General features: G+C 36.5%; 1 protein-coding gene across 2 annotated transcripts in view; it reads left to right on the top strand.

Annotated features, from left to right (window-relative positions):
• The window catches only part of RUNDC3B (RUN domain containing 3B), a 132949-nt gene that overhangs the window by 6312 nt on the left and 109269 nt on the right, over window positions 1-17368 (top strand). The window lies entirely within an intron of this gene.

Genomic DNA, 17368 nt, shown 5'->3' with positions numbered 1-17368 from the left:
CAAGCTCTTTAACATTTGTTGTAGTACTGGTTTGGTGTTAACAAACTCCTTTAGCTTTTACTTGTCTGGGAAGCTCTTTATTTCTCCTTCAATGTTAATGATAGCCTCGCTGGGTAAACTAGCCTTGGTTGTAGGTTTTTGCTTTTCATCACCTTGAATATTTCATGCCACTCCCTTCTGGCCTGAAATGTTTCGGTTGAGTTTATTTTTTTGAACATACTAATCATAGTTTTTTTTTTAATGTCTTCATCATTGATTTAGACTGTCAGGATCATCTTTACACCTGTTTTATTGTCTGCCCCCCCCCTTTTGTCATGTAATCTTTTGGCATATCTAGTATATTTTTATTGAATTCCAGAATATGTATTAAACTTTTTATTTCATATTTTTGTTGTTCTTTCAGTATTATTATACTTACCCTTTTGTTAATTGTTATGTATCATACATTACCACAGTTTGGAGGAAATGTATGTAATTCACCACTCAATTACAGAAAAACATGCACAAGAGCATACTAGTGCCCATGGCCCAAAGTATAGGATAGTGCTCACTTTTCTTTACTAATGTTATCTTATTCTAAAAGATAAAATGATGGCTGATTACCTTCATCCAATAAGGGATTGTGCTGAATCAAGGCTGATTTTCAACCTTGGTTGATCTTAGTCAGTTGTCAGTTTTTTCTGGCCATCCAGAATTTTCAACCTAAGTTTGGTATACTTTCCAGCACCCTTTCTCCAGTAGTTCTGAACTGTTTTTTGTTTTCTGAAGCCAAAGGCTTTATTTTGTTTTTGAGAGGCTTCTGATTAGAATTTTAGTCTCATAATGAAGAGAAAGTCATACTGTGTTTCAGGTCTTCTCAAGTCTCCTTCAAAAGCTTTTTTGGTTTTTCTGTCCCCAGTAGCAGCCTTCTCTAGAGCCAGACCCTGCCAGTGCTCAGAATTAGCAGATACCCCTGGATAAAAGTGGTTGTAGCAGTCACCTCATTGTTTTGAACTTCCCTTTAATCTGGCGTCTAAACATACGAGTTCTGTAATCTTACCCCCCCCCCCCAGTTTTTATACTTGTACTCTGTGGGAGCACTGGTCTATTAATATTGTCATGATCCTACTTGGGAGTGGAAATTCTCATAATTTTCATCTTCCATTCAAGTTTTTTTTTTTTTTTTTTTTTTTGCTGGTTTGGTGGAGATGTATTCTTTTAGCCTCCTTTTGTCTTGGAAACTCCTTATTTCACCTTCCATTTTGAATGAAAGCCTTTCTGGGTAGAGTATTCTTGGTTGTAGGCCTTTGTTTTTCATTGCTTGGAATATTTTTTGCCATTCCCTTCTGGCTTGTAGTGTTTCTGCTGAGAAATCTGATGCTAGCCTTTTGGAGCACCCTTGTATGTTATTAGTTGTTTCTCTCTTGCTGCTTTTAGGATTCTCTCTTTGTCTTTCAATGTTGCCATTTTAATTATGACATGTCTTGAACTGGACCTGTTGGGGTTCATCTTCATTGGGACCCTCTGTGCTTCCTGGACTTGTATGACTGTCTCTCTCCTTATGTTAGGGAAGTTTTCTGTCATTACTTTTCAAACAGGTTTTCTATCCCTTGCTCTTCTGCTTCCCCTTCTGGAATTCCTATGATATGGATATTATTACATTTCATGTTGTCCTGCAGCTGTCTTAGAACCTCTTCATTTTTGTTCAGTCTTTTTTCATTTTGTTGCACTGCCATACAAGTTTTAATTTATGTAGTCCGTATGCCCCCATAAATCATCTCAAATCTTTTCTGGAATAGGTTATGTAAATGAATACAGCACTCATTATGCTGTGATCTAATTGTCTTTTGTGTCTTTTACTAAAATGTGAATTTTTCAAGTAGAGGAGTCATAGAATATTCAAAATCTAGTTTATTCCTAGAATCTGGTATATAGTAGGCACATTTAACAAATGAGGTAATCCTCCCTAACTAGTGAAGAATAACTGTGGACACTTCCAAAATAAGGTTGAAGGTTAAATTAAAGAACCATCCTCATTTATTTTTAGAAACTCACCCTAATGATTGATCTCTAATGACAGTAGAGTTTTAAACATCTAATAGCTTCAGCAGTAGAATTTTCTTCTTTTGAATGGAGTTACTCTAATTGAAATTTAATGTGAAAATGGAAAAAAATTTATCTCTTCCAATGTTTGAATTTAAAAAACAGAAGGGTGAAGGTCGAACTAAATTAATGAATATGTTTTTTATATTTACCTTCCTGAAGCAATCTACTTTATTTTATTTTATAAAAATTAATATTTAAAAATTAGGTAAAAATTTTAAAATGCATACTGTTTTAAAAATACTTTATAAAAATATGAAATGTATGTAATGTATACATTTTGTTTTTTATGTTAAATAAAATGACATCTATTTTCTTCAGTTATGGTGATTGCTTTTGGAAGAGGATAGGAAATAAAATCCCCAAATAATTAAATTTAACATTTGATTGTGAAAGTTAAACATTTCTCTTAGTATTTGCGATTATAAAACCAAATCTTCTATTATATTCCAGATGTAGTCTCAAAATTAATATTAAAAATTAAATTTTAATAAGTTATAAGACCAAAAGATGCCTAAAGATAATACATTTATTTATGTAATGCATAGAGAATATGCTTTTGGGGGGAAATGGTAGATTGAATGTCTGTGACTAAAAATGAAAATTCTAATTAAAATACTTTTTATTTAAATTATTTATTAAAGTACATCAACATAATGAAGGCCATATATGACAAATTATCAGCTAATATGCTCAAGTGCTCAATGGTGAAAAACTAACAGCTTTACCTTTAAGATCAGGAACAAGATAAGGATGTCCACTTTCACCATTATTATTGAACATAGTTCTGGTAGTCCTAGCCAGAATGATCAGGCCAAGAGAAAGGAATAAAAGGCATCCAAATTGGCAATGAAGAAGTAAAATTTTCACTTTTTGCAGATGACATGATTGTTTATATAGAAAACCTATAGAGCCCAATAGCCACAGCAATCTTGAGGAAGAAGAACACAGTAGGAGGACTCACAATATCTGATATCAAACTACACTACAAGGCCACGGTAATCAAAACAGTCTGGTACTGGCATAAGAACAGACATATAGATCAGCGGAACAGAATAGAGAGCCCAGAAATAAAACCAGGTCTATATGGTCAACTAATATTTGACAAAGGGGGGAGGAACATCAAATGGAGTGAAAAGAGCCTCTTCAACAAATGGTGTTGGGAGAACTGGACAGGGACATGCAAAAAAAAAAAAAAAAAAAAAAAAGAAAAGAAAAGAAAAGAAAAAAAGAAAACCTAAAGGCTCCACCAAAAAGTTATTAGAAACAATAAATCTAATAAAGTTGCAGAATACAAAATCAATGTACCAAAATCCATTGTGTTCCTATGTACATGTGAATACACACACACACACACACACACACACAGTATTGCTAATGCAAGGCCTTAAATATTAAAAGTGAGTTTACCTTTTAAATAGTTTCTTTCCAATTAAGAATGTAAAAAAATTTTTAAGTAATAATTTTTTGCTTTTTAATTATTCATAGTTACAGTTATGTTACAAATGATTTTGGTAACCATCTCATTTTCTTGTTATGTTGCCAAAGGGAAAAAAGGTAGTTCATGCTTTCTTAGTTTTGAAAGTTTTAATCACAATCATTCCTCCTTATTTCTAAACTGAATAAAATTTCATTTGGACATTGAAGGTGGGAAAGAGAATGTTTTAAGACAGAGACATTTTAAAAACTGCACTCAGGCCTCTGGTCAAGATGGCAGAGTAGGTAAATGTGGCACTCACATCCTCCCACAGTCATATCAAATTTCAACTAAAATATGTAACAGCGATCATACAGAACCACTGAAATCTAGCTTACCATAAGTCCTATAACTGAGAATATAAAGAAGAAGCCACATCCAGACTGGTAGGGGCAGAGACTAAGAAGGGGCTGGTCCCACAATGACGTTTGGTGGTTAAAAATTGGGAGGAATATCTACACTGCAGAGTTCCCTCCAAGGATTGATGGCTCCCACACCCACATCAGGTCCCAAGCACAAAGTTCCAGTTCCAGGAAGAAAATTCCTTATAATTTCTGGTTGTGAAAACCAGTGAGGAATGTGGCAAAGTGAGATAGAGGGCTGTGGGTCCTCTTAAAGGGCCCATGTACAGACTTACTGAAACTCACTCACTCTGAGCTCCAGCGCTGGGGCAGCGACTCAAAAGGCACCAGGAACATAAGGGGAAGAACTGAATTGTCTGTTTTTGGGATGAATGTTGGAGGGGCAGCTTCCTCCCAGGCAAAAGTGCTGGTAGAGGCCATTGTTCTTTTGATGAGCCTTCCCCCCAACAGAGCCACAAGCAGGTAGCATATCTGAGTCTCCTAATACTGTTCGCTCTCCCCTGGTGATTCCCTGAGATTGTGCCCCACCCAACTGTGACCCCAAACAATTTCCAGTGGCTTTTCCATTGGAACAGCCTGCATTGGCTCATGCTGCAGACTTTCCTAAAGTCTTTCAAAGGTTCACAAACAACAAACAAGCAGCATCTGGCTTCAGCATGCCCTGTAACTCTGGCTAAGTGGTCCCAGGCCTGGCATAGTGGCTGCCAGCCCCAGCTTTCAGTTTGGCCTCTTCTGGGCACTCCACACCCAGCACAAGTAGCACCCATTTGCAGATGGCTCTTTAGCTCATACCAAATGGCCCTAGGCAGGACACAGGCAGTGGCTGACCTTGGTCTGCACTTCCGAAAAGGCCCCAAACCCAGTACAGCCAGTAGACAGCTTTAGACCACACTGGAGTACCACCCAACTACCTTCAGGAACAATACACTCAAGGAGAGGACTCATCAGGCACCAGAGCCCTGCTTGTCCTATTCTGTAGGGTCAGCCCTTGGAGAACAGCTACTCTGCTGTAGTCAAGGCCATTCCTTGCAGCTTATCATCCTGGAGGTAAATACTTGTCATTGATGTGCTTACAGCTGTCAAGGCTGAACTACAACAGAAGGGTGCACACAGCCCAAATGGGGTGTATCTGGACCACCCAAGACCAGAAAGCTGTGCCACTGGGCCCTACAGGACACCTGCAACATAAGGTCACTCTACCAAGTCTGGAAGACATAGCAGCTCTACAGAATACGTAGAAACAAACACAGGGAAGCAGCCAAAATGAGGAGACAAAGAAACATGTCCCAAATGAAAGAACAGAACAAAACTAGAAAAAGAACTAAATAAAACGGAGGCAAGCAATCTGCCAAATGCAGAGTTCAAAACACTAGTTATTAGGATCCTCAGTGAACTTAGTGGAAGAGTAGATGCACTTAGTGAGAACTTAAAGAGATCAGAAAGATAAAAATGGAGATGGAAAAAAAAAGATCTAGTCAGAAATGAAGAATACATTACAGGAAATCAACAGTAGAGTAGATGAAGCAGGGAATCAAATAAGTGATTTGGAAGATAAGTATAAAACACACAGAATGGCAAAAAGAAAAAAGAATTTAAAAAAATTAGGATAGTTTAAGGGACCTTTAGGGAAACATTAATTGTACATCTTGGGGTTGCTGGAAAAAGAGCAAGGAATTGAAAACTTATTTGAAAAAATAATGATGGAAAACTTCCCTAACATGGCGAAGGAAATAGACATTCTAGTTCAGAACGTGCAGAGTCTCAAACAAGATGAAACCCAAAGAGGCCCACACCAAGGCATATCATAATTAAAATGCCAAAGGTTAAAGACAGAAAAAATTTTAAAAGTGGCAGGAGAAAAGCAGTTAGTCACCTACCAGGGAGCTCCTATAAAACTGTCAGCGGATTTATCAACAGAAACTTTGCAGGCCAGAAGGAATTGGCACGAAATATTCAAAGTGACAAAAATCAAGCACCTACAACCAAGATTACTCTACCTAGCAAAGCGATCATTTAGAATCAAAGGAATATAAAGAACTTCCACACAAGAAAAAGCTAAAGGTGTTTATCATCACCAAACCAGTCTTAATAAAAAAAATGTTAAAGGATCTTCTTTTTCAAGAAGAAAAAAGAAAAAATTACAAATAATAAAATGGCAATAAAAGCATGTGTCGGGAGATCCAAGATGGCGGAGGAGTAAATGGAAGCTACACTAACCTCCTCCCAGGACCAGTCTGGGTTTACAACTTAATTTTGGAGAAATCATCTGGAACAACCAACGAACACTAGCTGGAAAGAAGTCTTATAACCACGGAGAGACAGAAAAGGCCGCTACATCACAACGTGACCGGTAGGGAGTGCGGAGACGCGGAAGGGCTGGCTGGGCTCACATGGGTGGCAGCTGAAGGGACTGAGAAACAGCTCAGCAGCCGGGGATTCCCCCTGAGAAGGGCAGGGTCTAAACCCCCAGCTGGGCTTCCCAGCCTACAGCAACAGAGTGGAAAGTAAAACAGTATCAGCTGTGAAAAGCGAAAAGCCACAGGGTTTCTTGCTAGCCGGAGAGAAACAGCAGGAGAAAAAGAGCTCTTAAGTGGATCACATATGAAAATATTTTGGCCACCACTTACCCTGGGCTCAAGCAGAGGGAAGGCAGAGAGGACTGGAGACACTTGGGGAGAGTTTGGCACGGTGGCTTTGAGGGAAGAACTGGAGGAGCAGCCGACTGGGCCCCAGTGCTGACTCATCCCCAGTACTGCGGGTAGACCATTCCCCTCCAAGTGGCGTCAGCCTGAGGGGAAGCAAAAGCCCTGCCGACGGGAATTAAGCTGCCACACCCACAGTCCTTAAGCCTGACAGCTAATCACAGATTGAGCAGATTAACAATCAAAGAAGACAGACAACAGCAGTAGATCCCTGGAAGTCTCCAACAGGCTGCCTAGGGCCAGACTGGTACATGATCTGACGCCACCAGAGGCAGATCCAGGAAGTGCAGATCATTCTAGGAAGCACCAACAAACAATAGGAGTCAAAAAAATGGGGAGACAGAGAAACAACCTCCCATCAAAAGGAAAGGTAGAATCCCCAGAAAGAGTGCTAAATGAAATAGAGGGGAGCGAACTATCAGATATGGAATTCAAAACATGGATTATGGAGAAGCTGAATGAGCTCAGCGGAAACTTCAAAGAACTCCAGAAAAACTACAAGGAACTCACAGAAAATTACGTGAGCATGAAAAAGGACATAGAAGCTATCAATAAGAGCCAGGAGGAAATGAAGAATACGATCTCTGAATTGAAGAACACAGTAGAAGGAATTAAAAGCAGGCTAGAGGAAGCAGAAGATCGGATCAGCGAGCTGGAGGACAACCTACACAAAAACTCCCAGACAATGCAACAAAATGAAAAAAGACTGAACAAGACTGAAGAGGTTCTAAGACAGCTGCAGGACAACATGAAACGTAATAATATCCGTATCATAGGAATTCCAGAAGGAGAAGAAGAAGAGCAAGGGATAGAAAACCTCTTTGAAAAACTAATGACAGAAAACTTCCCTAACATGACGAGAGAAAGAGTCACAAAAGTCCAGGAAGCACAGAGGGTCCCAATGAAGATGAACCCCAACAGGCCCACCTCAAGACACATCATAATTAAAATGGCAACATTCAAAGACAAAGAGAGGATCCTAAAAGCAGCAAGAGAAAAACAACTAATAACATACAAGGGTACTCCAATAAGGCTATCATCAGATTTCTCAGCAGAAACACTACAAGCCAGAAGGGAATGGCAAAAAATATTCCAAGCAATGAAAAACAAAGGTCTACAACCTAGAATACTATACCCAGCAAAACTCTCATTCAAAATGGAGGGTGAAATAAGGAGCTTCCAAGACAAAAGAAGGCTAAAAGAATACATCTCCACCAAACCAGCAATGCAAGAGATGCTAAAGGGTCTGCTCTAAGAAGATAAAGAAACAGAGAGAGACAGAGAAGAACACAAGTACAAAGGGGAAAAATGACAGTGAATAAGTACTTATCGGTAATAACCTTAAATGTAAATGCATTAAATGCTCCAATTAAAAGACATAGGGTAGCTGAATGGATTAGAAAGAATGACCCACATATATGCTGTCTACAAGAGACCCACCTTAGAACAAAAGATCTACACAGACTGAAAGTAAAGGGATGGAAAAAAGTATTTCAAGCAAATGGGCATGGGAATGACTGGGAATGACTTTCAAAGGTAATAAAAGCCCGCGAAATAAAAGGCCTGCTGCCATGGTTGGTTGTGCGGTCCACAGCAATCTCTCCAGGGAAAGAATGAAGGTTGTTTTCCTGAAAGATGGCTAGAAGGGACCTTAAGGCACAATGGAAAACCAGAAAGACTTGGAAAGGACAGGTGTGTACAGGCAAGGATGAATGCCAGGTATGTGGCCCAGCTTCTGTGCCCTGAAGAGCAGACTGAGGGCCACCCTAAATGTTCCTTGGGTAAGTTCCAGCAAAACAGAACTAAAGATCATAAGTGATCATTTGCTGCTCTTGTTATGTTTATGCAAACGAACAGGATAAATTAAAAATGGACTTAATGTAGCCCCTTTAAAGACAAGGAGAGTAATCTTAGGGAGAAAAAATCATTATTCAAGGAAAATCACAATGATCAGTGGCAGACTGTAAAGTAGGGCAGCTAACCGTCTTAAAAGTTTCTTCTCACTTAAAAAATGGTTTCACTTGAAAATTAAACCATATCTGTGATATCACCAAAGAGATTCAAGTTGCAGGCAAGTAGAATGTCAAGTGCCTTGCAACTGGATGTCTTCCCAATAAGACAGTCTTACAGATTTAGAGACTTGTTTGTTGGCTATGTTACATAAATTAACATGTGTTTTCTGTTTTCAAAGGGCATAAGCCTATGACCGCATTACCTCAGTGATTGTCTGTACGCAAAAGGCTCACTTAATCCTCTCTGCAGCGCTGCCTCCTGAGACTCAACGGTTTGGCTGAACTAAATGGCTGGGTTGATGAAGAATAGGGTGGTCTGTGGGCTTCACTTTAAAACTGAATTCTCTTTTCTATCCTAATGGCTTGGACAGAAAGGGCCCAGAGGTCTGAGAAGGGGGAAACATAAACTATTTCCCTCAGCCCAAACTAAATATAATGGGCAAAAGGGTTTTGGACAGGCGAGATGTGCCTAGCACACCTTCCTCCAAAGAAGCCCCCCCCCCTTTTTTTTTTCTCCTAATGTGGAACATTGAAAAATTAATCCCTGCCTTTTGTCACCTAGTAGTTATGGATTGAATGATGCTTTTTAACCCTTTTTGCCAAATCTGTTCCCCCCAGAACACAACAAGGATGCCAACCTGCTAAACCAAGCACGCCGTTGTCCGGAGACAGCCAACTGACCTGGAGTCTGCACAATCCTTCCCCATGTGGGAAGGCCACCCTCCCCTCCACACCCCCACTATTATTAGGGATTTCTGGACCCAAGGGTAGGTAGGACGACGACCATGTCCAGCTTGAAGCAGCTAGAGGAGCTTGAGACCTTCGCCCATTGTCCTTTACAAGATTACAAAGGGTCTTAATATCTGAGAGGGAGGGATAGTTATTTTTTACGAACCATGGGTACGGACTTGGGGGGGGATGCTGGGGGAGGGAGATACTGGGTGGAGGGGAGTAAAGGGGAAAAAATTGGAACTACTGTAACAACATAATCAATAAAATATACTTTAAAAAAAAAAAAAAAAACTACTGCTAGAACTATAAAAAAAAAAAAAAAAAAAAAAAAAAAAAAGCATGTGTCAACAATTACTTTAAATGCAGGTGGGTTAAATGATCCATGCAAAAGGCAAAGGTGGCTGAATGGATAACAAAACAAGACCCTTACATATGCAGTTTCCAAGAGACTTGCTTCAGATTGAGAGACTGAAAGTAAAGGAATGCAAAAAGATATTTCATGAAAATGGGAACAAACAAATGAAAGAACAGAACAAAAGCTGGGGAAGCAATACTTATACCAAACAAAATAGACTTTAAAACAAAGGCTCTAACAGGAGACAAAGAAGGACCCAGCAATTTCATGTCTGGGTATTTATCCAAAGAAATCCAAGACACTAAATTGAAAAGACATTTGCATCCATATGTTTATTGCCCCATTATTTACAGTAGCCAAGATATGGAAGCACTCTAAGTGTATATTAATAGATGAATGGATAAAGAAGTTGTGCATAAATACAATGAAATATGACTCAGCCATAAAAGAGGGTGAATTATTGCCATCTGCAACATGGATGGACCTAGAGAGTATTGTGCTGAATGATATATGTCAGACAGAGAAAGACAAATGTCCTATGATTTCACCTCTATGTGGTATCTAAAAAACCATGAACAGGCCAACTACAAACCAGCTCATAAATACAGAGAATATTTTGACGGTTGCCAGATGAGAGTGGGTTTGGGGAAATGGGTGAAAAAGGCAAAGGGACTAAGAAGTACAAATTGGTTGTTACAGAACGGTCATGGGGATCTAAAGTAAGCATAGAGAATATAGTCAATAATATTGTAATAACTATGCATGATGTCAGTTGGGTACTAGATTTATCGGGGTGATCATTTCATAAGGTATATAAATCTCTAATTACTGGGTAGTGCACCTGAAGCTAATATAATATTATATATCAACTGTAATTGAAAAATTAAAAATATTTAAAAATAACAAAAACTGCACTTAATTCTGACCTTTTAATGTAAGTTTTTAATTTTTCTAGTTCTTATGTAAAAGCTATTACTCATACTTGAGTTGGTATTTTTAGACATTTTTCAAATTGTCATTTTATTACTTGAAAACCAGTCCTTTTCAAGAAATAGATGACTAATATTAGCATCATCATTATCAGGAAATAGCTTGGCATCTGTGTGATATTTTTTAGACATATTAAAATTTGTTTTACAGATTTGGTTTTTATAGCACATATTAGCTAGTTACTGTGCTATGGGGGAAAATATTCTCATTATTCTGGCTAAGGAAGTGATGAGTGGGAAGACTTGCCTAGGTAGAAGTAAAACATGGACTTAAAGATCTAATTAGCCTTCTGAAATTTAGGTTTGTTTTGGCAGGAGAAGAGAAGGGTATAAGTGATGAAACAAAGCTGGGAAATATTCTTTTTCTTCATTTTTTTATATATTATAAATTAGTTAAACTACTTATTCATCCTTTAAATATCTTTATTCTTGACCCGGACTTGTGTGGCTCATTGGGTTAGGCATCGTCCTGAAAACTGAAGGGTTACCAGTTCGATTCCCGGTCAGGGCACATGCCTGGGTTGTGGGCCAGGTCCCCATTTGGGGGTGTGCGAGAGGCAACCAATCCATGTCTCTTGCACATTTATCTTTCTCTTCCTTTCTTTCTCCCTCCCTTCCCCTCTCTCTGAAAATATATATTTAAAAAAATCTTTATTTTTGAAAATAACAGAAATTGTGTGTAATGATATGATTTGTGATACTTGGACTTGGCTTTTGTTTTAGTTTTTAGGGAGAGGTTGAGTTAAGGGTAACAGTGCTCTGAGACTCAAAATTGTAAGTTTTTGTCATGCAGATATTGTCTTCTCTAGGAATATAAACTACTGATAACATGATAAGACTCCTATTTTATTGACTACTGATTAATATTTATATGGATCTGGATGCTGCAAAAGTATATGTGTTACACTATATGGCTTCTTTTTCTGACTGACTTTTAGGAAGTAGATTATTTGTTAGGTAATTTTGTATTATTCCTGAAGGACAGTGGTGACAAATTTATCAGGCTATTACAGGTGGTTGAAATCTTACCTAGCACTTTTAAAGTGATAAATACTTTGTAATTTTTTTATCTTTTAAAATATAATTTTCAGTTTATTTCACCACTGTGTGTTAATATTATAGATGCTATAATTTTCTAAAGCAGTAGGTTACCTCTTCCATTCTACCTAATAAGGTGGAGGTGGAAATGAAAATTGTGTGGCTTTGTTTATTTATTTTAGGATCACTTCCCAATTTATCCTCTTACTAAGAACATTATACTTATTTATTCTTATTAAAAGTTTACTTATTAAGTGTTACTTTCTAGATGTTCTTATTTTTTTTTTTCTTTTATGTAATTGCTTCCTTCATTGAACTCCAGTTGCTGTTGTAGAGAGATTAATGTTTAACTATATGGTACTATCTCAGCCTTTCTCAGTCAAGGTTATTTACCAGAACCAAAGAAGACTGAAAATTGTGTGAGTAACTGTTTTATTCATTTTCTTAAGGATATATAATTACTTTAATTCTGTTGGTATAAAATGAAAGTGATTTCATTATATATAAAGAATGTTTTAGGGTAGTGGTTTTCAAAGTGTACTCTTGGACCCAGACTTTATCAGAGGTCCGAAAGGTCAAAAATTTTTTTAAAGCAGTTCTAAGACATTGTTTGCTTTTTTGATTCCATTCTTTACTAAGTGTACATTGGAGTTTTCCAGAGACCACATGGTATATAATATTAGAATAGAATGAATGCAGAAGCAGATATGAGAATCTAGTTATCTTCTATTAAACACAACATTAAATATATTTATAAAGATGTAAAACAGTGCTATTGTCAATTTTTTGTTTTGAAAAATATAGTTTTTATTAAAATACATTATGCTAATATGTAATGGGTTTATTTTTTTGTAATAAGTCAGTTCTCACTTTGCACAGTTCTAGTATGCACTAATTTCAGTTACCACAATTAAATAATACCAGCCTCACAACAACATGGTTCCAATTACAGTACTATTGCATGTTAACTGTGAGTAATTGCACAAAATAATTTTTTTCTGCTAGCTCTTCAGTCTTGTGGATCACTATGTAAATAACAAATACAGGTCATGATCAGTGACCCATCACATCACTTCTTCAAAGTCTGTCTAGGATTGGTCACTATGCACTTGTTATTAGTTCATGCATAGACATCAAGGCCTATAAGTGTGTGGCCTTCTTGTCTTCTGGTGGTAAACCCACATGTTGATTTATGGAGATGAATTATCAAGGGTGAATTGACTGACAGACATGAAAATATGGCAAAGAAATGGAAAGCGATAATGCTAGAAGTAAAATTTGAACCAGACAGAGTTATGGATGAAATAGTTGGTTGTGGGAATGTTGACATTGCTTCTGTTCAAGAGACTAGATGTACAGCCAGAGGAACTTAGTGAAGGCAAACATATTGATATAAATGAGTAAAGTGATTGTGATGAGAAGATGAAGATGTCCCGGGTGAAGGAATGTTGGCAAACCACTTCACATTATAAGACCTCTTAGAGATTTTCACAACCTTGAAAGTGCAATGGATAAACTATTGGAAACTGATTTAACCTTAGAAGGGAATAGGACAATTTGCCAAGGTATAGAAAATATGCTCATTCCACAATTTAAGTTATATAATGAGAAGGCAAGCACTGTTCAAACTACTTTTTTATTTTTTATTTTGTATTAGTTTCAGGTGTACAGCATAATGTTCAACTTGATAAATTTTTTTACAAAGGAGAAACTTTCTCAATGTTTCTAATGTTTTAAATTACAGTGTATTAAGTAATTGTTTGGCTATTTTTTACATTGTAACTGGCAGTGAGCATTACTAAGGTTTTGACAAAAATTTGTCAATGTCACAAAACAATTATAATTCTTTTCACTAATTATTAAGATCACTCTGCATGGTTTCGTCTTGCAGTCATTTTTACAGTCCTGCCTTTCTGTGCACATTGGGAGCTTCCTGAATTAAATTTTTTTCTGTTTAATTTCTAATATATATAATTTTTAATAGATATGAATGTAAAGAAATCTCTTTAATATTTCCCTTTATACTTGCCTCCTCTATTTTATGTCCTGATTAAATATTATTATCCATAAACCTAAAACCTAAGAAACAGTTTGTATTACTTTATCTACCTCATAGTTCATAATTATATAACAAATTTTATAGTTACTCTTTTCTCTTTGTTCTCCCCTATTGTTTTGACTTAGCCACTAATCTGTCACTCATTATAGGGTATGACTATGAAGAGATAGCATGGGACAACAAAACTGTTCTGTATCTTGATTTTGATGGTGGTTGCACAAGTGTATATATGTTAAAAACCATAAACTTTTTTTGTGTTGGCATGTAAATGTTTCTTTCGCTTTCTTTCAAAATAGGGCTTTTGAATAAATAAGAAAGTACCAACTGAGTACAATGTTCAAGGCATTAATCTTATGTGCTGAGGGAGATATTAACATGCAGAAGATGTTTATTTGCCCTCAAAGAATTTATATTTTAATAAGATAAAGATAACACGCATAGCAGCAGTAAGATAAATTGTGATTGTCTCTGATGGCAGATACAATCAAAATACTAGTTTGAGCTAGGAATATGTAGGAGGATAATTCTTCATTGAAGAGATGGCATTTCTGTTGAGTCTTGGAAAATGTGTTGATTTTTAGCAATCAAAAATAGAGACAAAGGACATTCTGATGAGAAGGAAAAATGTAACACACTTTACAGCTTTTTAAGTTTTCCTTTTTATAGCTCATAAAACTTTGGATCTACACTTCATGAATACTCACATCCAATTTTATTAAATTTTGTGCTCCAAAATTCTTCAAAGTATTTTGGTCTGACACTCAAATTTCTTACAAGTAGTAGTATGGTTTTTGAATATTTTGGAGTTAATTATTTAGGTCATTTTTAAAATCTGACACATTTATTGATATTGCATAATTGTTATTGGACTGTATTACAATTAGGTATAAATGGTAGCTTGTTCCTGTGAGTGATTATGATTAGTAATTCTTGTTTTTTACTTAATCAAGTCTGGAATTTTTTTAATTTTATTTTTTATTTTCTTGCATTTTTTATTGTTTATTCTATTACAGTTATCCCATTTTTTTCCCTCCCCTCCCCACTCCACTCCTCTCTCATTCAATCCCCTCTTCGTTGTCCATGTCCATGAGTCATTCATACATGCTTTCTGACTAGTCCTTTCCCCTTCTTTCCACCATTGTCCTGCCCAGTACATCTATCAGTCTGTTCCATATTTCAGTGTCTCTGGTTCCATTTTTCTTGTTAGTTTATTTTGTTCATTAGATTCCAGTTACAAGTGAGGTCATATGGTATTTGTCTTTCACTGACTGGCTTATTTCACTTAGCCTAATAGTCTCCTGTTCATCCATGCTGTCACAAAAATAGGGATTCCTTCTTTCTTTCTGCTGCATAGTATTCCATTGTGTAAATGTACCATCGTTTTTAATCCATTCATCTACCGATGCACACCTGGGCTGTTTTCAATACTTATCTATTGTATATAGTGCTGCTATGAACATAGAGGTGCATAAGTTCTGTTGAATTGGTATTTCAGGATTCTTAGGGTATATACCCAGCAGTGGAACTGCAGGATCATAAGGCAGTTCCATTTGTAATTCTTTGAGGAAATTCCATAATATTTTCCACAGTAGATGCACCAGCCTGCATTCCCACCAACAGTGCACTAGGGTTCCCTTTTCTCCACATCCTTGCCAGCACTTGTTGATTTATTAATGATGGCCATTCTGACAGGTGTGAAGTGATATCTCATTGTGGTTTTAATTTGCATCTCTCTGATGGATAGTGATGTTGAGCATTTTCCCATATGTTTATGGGCCTTCTGTATATCCTTCTTGGAGAAGTATCTGTTCAGGTCCTTTGCCCATTTTTTATTTGAGTTGTATGAGTTCTTTATATATTTTGGAGATTTAACCCTTATCCAGTGTATCATTGGCAAATATGTTCTCCCAAACAGTCGGTTCCCTTTTCATTTTAGTGATGGTTTCTTTAGCTGTGCAGAGACTTTTAAATTTGATGTAGTCCCATTTGTTCATCTTTTTCTTTATTTCCTTTGCCCTGGAGGATATATTGGCAAAATATTGCTCTGTGGGATGTCTGAAGTTTTACTGCATATGTTTTCCACTAGGACTTCTATAGTATCACGACTTATATTTAAGTCCTTTATCCATTTTGAGTTTATTATGGTGTATGGTGTAAGTTGGTGGTCTAGTTTCATTTTTTTGCATGTACCAGCCCAGTTTTCCTAACAGCCCTTATTTGAAAGACTGTTTTTACTCCATTGTATGCTCATGCCGTCTTTGTCAAATATTAATTTTCTATAGAGACATGGGTTTATTTCTGGGCTCTCTATTCTGTTCCATTGATCTATGTGTCTGTTCTTTTTTTTTTCTTTCTTTTTTTACAATGTACGTTTTATTTAAAACATTGACATTATAAAAATAAAACCTTTCCTTGAGGATATTTATGGCAAATTTGTAAGTTTCCTGAAGAAGGAAACTTAATCATTGGAAAATAATTCACTTTGGGAAACAACATAATCCATAATGTGTGTATGGGTGAAGAGACATCTGAAAGAACAGACATTCAACTGACAATACTGCTCGCCCCTAAGAAGTGACAGTGGCCAAAGGAGAAAGGGAAGGAGAGACTGATTTCATCTGTAATGTGTACATTTTTATAACACAAATGAATTTATGCAATACATAATGAAAAATATTTAAAGATTAACATATTTTAAAGGAAAAAAACAAGTATTACAAGTTTTATAGATTTTTACAAGTATAGATTAATAGTACTTCAAGTATTTTTCCCACAACAGGACAATTGATTATAAGCCCTTTCTAGTCTAGAAGATATGAATCCAGGTGAATTACTTGTCAAAGAACATTATGAAGTATTATTGTGACTACATAAACAAATTTAAACTGTTAGGAAGAAGACACATCTACCTAGGCTCTGTTGTGTGCCAGGAGCTGGATTGGGTGCATTACAAACCTATTTAATCCTCACAAGAACCTTGAATGGCTGGTATTATCCCTGTCCACTTTATAAATAAGGAAACTAATCTCAGAGAAAATACTTTGCCCAAGATTACACTGCCAAGAAGTAGCTGAGCTGGGATTAAAGACCAGCTCTGACTCAAATATCAGTGACTTTCTGCTGCACAGTATACTGCCACAAAATACGGGTGTTTTTTCAACCACATATTAAGAGAATGGATTTAGGAGGCAAATGGATGAATATAGAGAAGTTATATATAAAAAATACAGAATACAGGGAAAGTGACATATATAATTTAATCATTGACATGCCTCCAAACACTGGAACCATTCAAGATACAGGTGTAATTCTTTATTTAAAATTCTTAAAAAAACATTCAAAATACCATTTAGGTAGTTTTCTCTGATATTTAACAACTATTAGTTTGGGAAAAGTCTTCTTTAAATTCCATCTAACATTATTCTCCTACAATCTGAATATTTTTAATACTGACCTGCTCTTAGAGGAACAGGAGAAAAGTAAAAATTGTTAAATTATCAAATTATCTGCAGTTATATTTGAAGGTCTTGTACCTTGTCACTTTTTAGCTTATAATAAAA

The sequence above is a fragment of the Furipterus horrens genome, unplaced genomic scaffold (genome assembly GCF_987537825.1).
Source record: "Furipterus horrens unplaced genomic scaffold, mFurHor1.1.pri manual_scaffold_9, whole genome shotgun sequence".
Taxonomy (NCBI): Eukaryota; Metazoa; Chordata; class Mammalia; order Chiroptera; family Furipteridae; genus Furipterus; species Furipterus horrens.
Note: the sequence above shows the minus strand (reverse complement) of the source record. Positions and strands in the feature narration are given on the sequence as shown.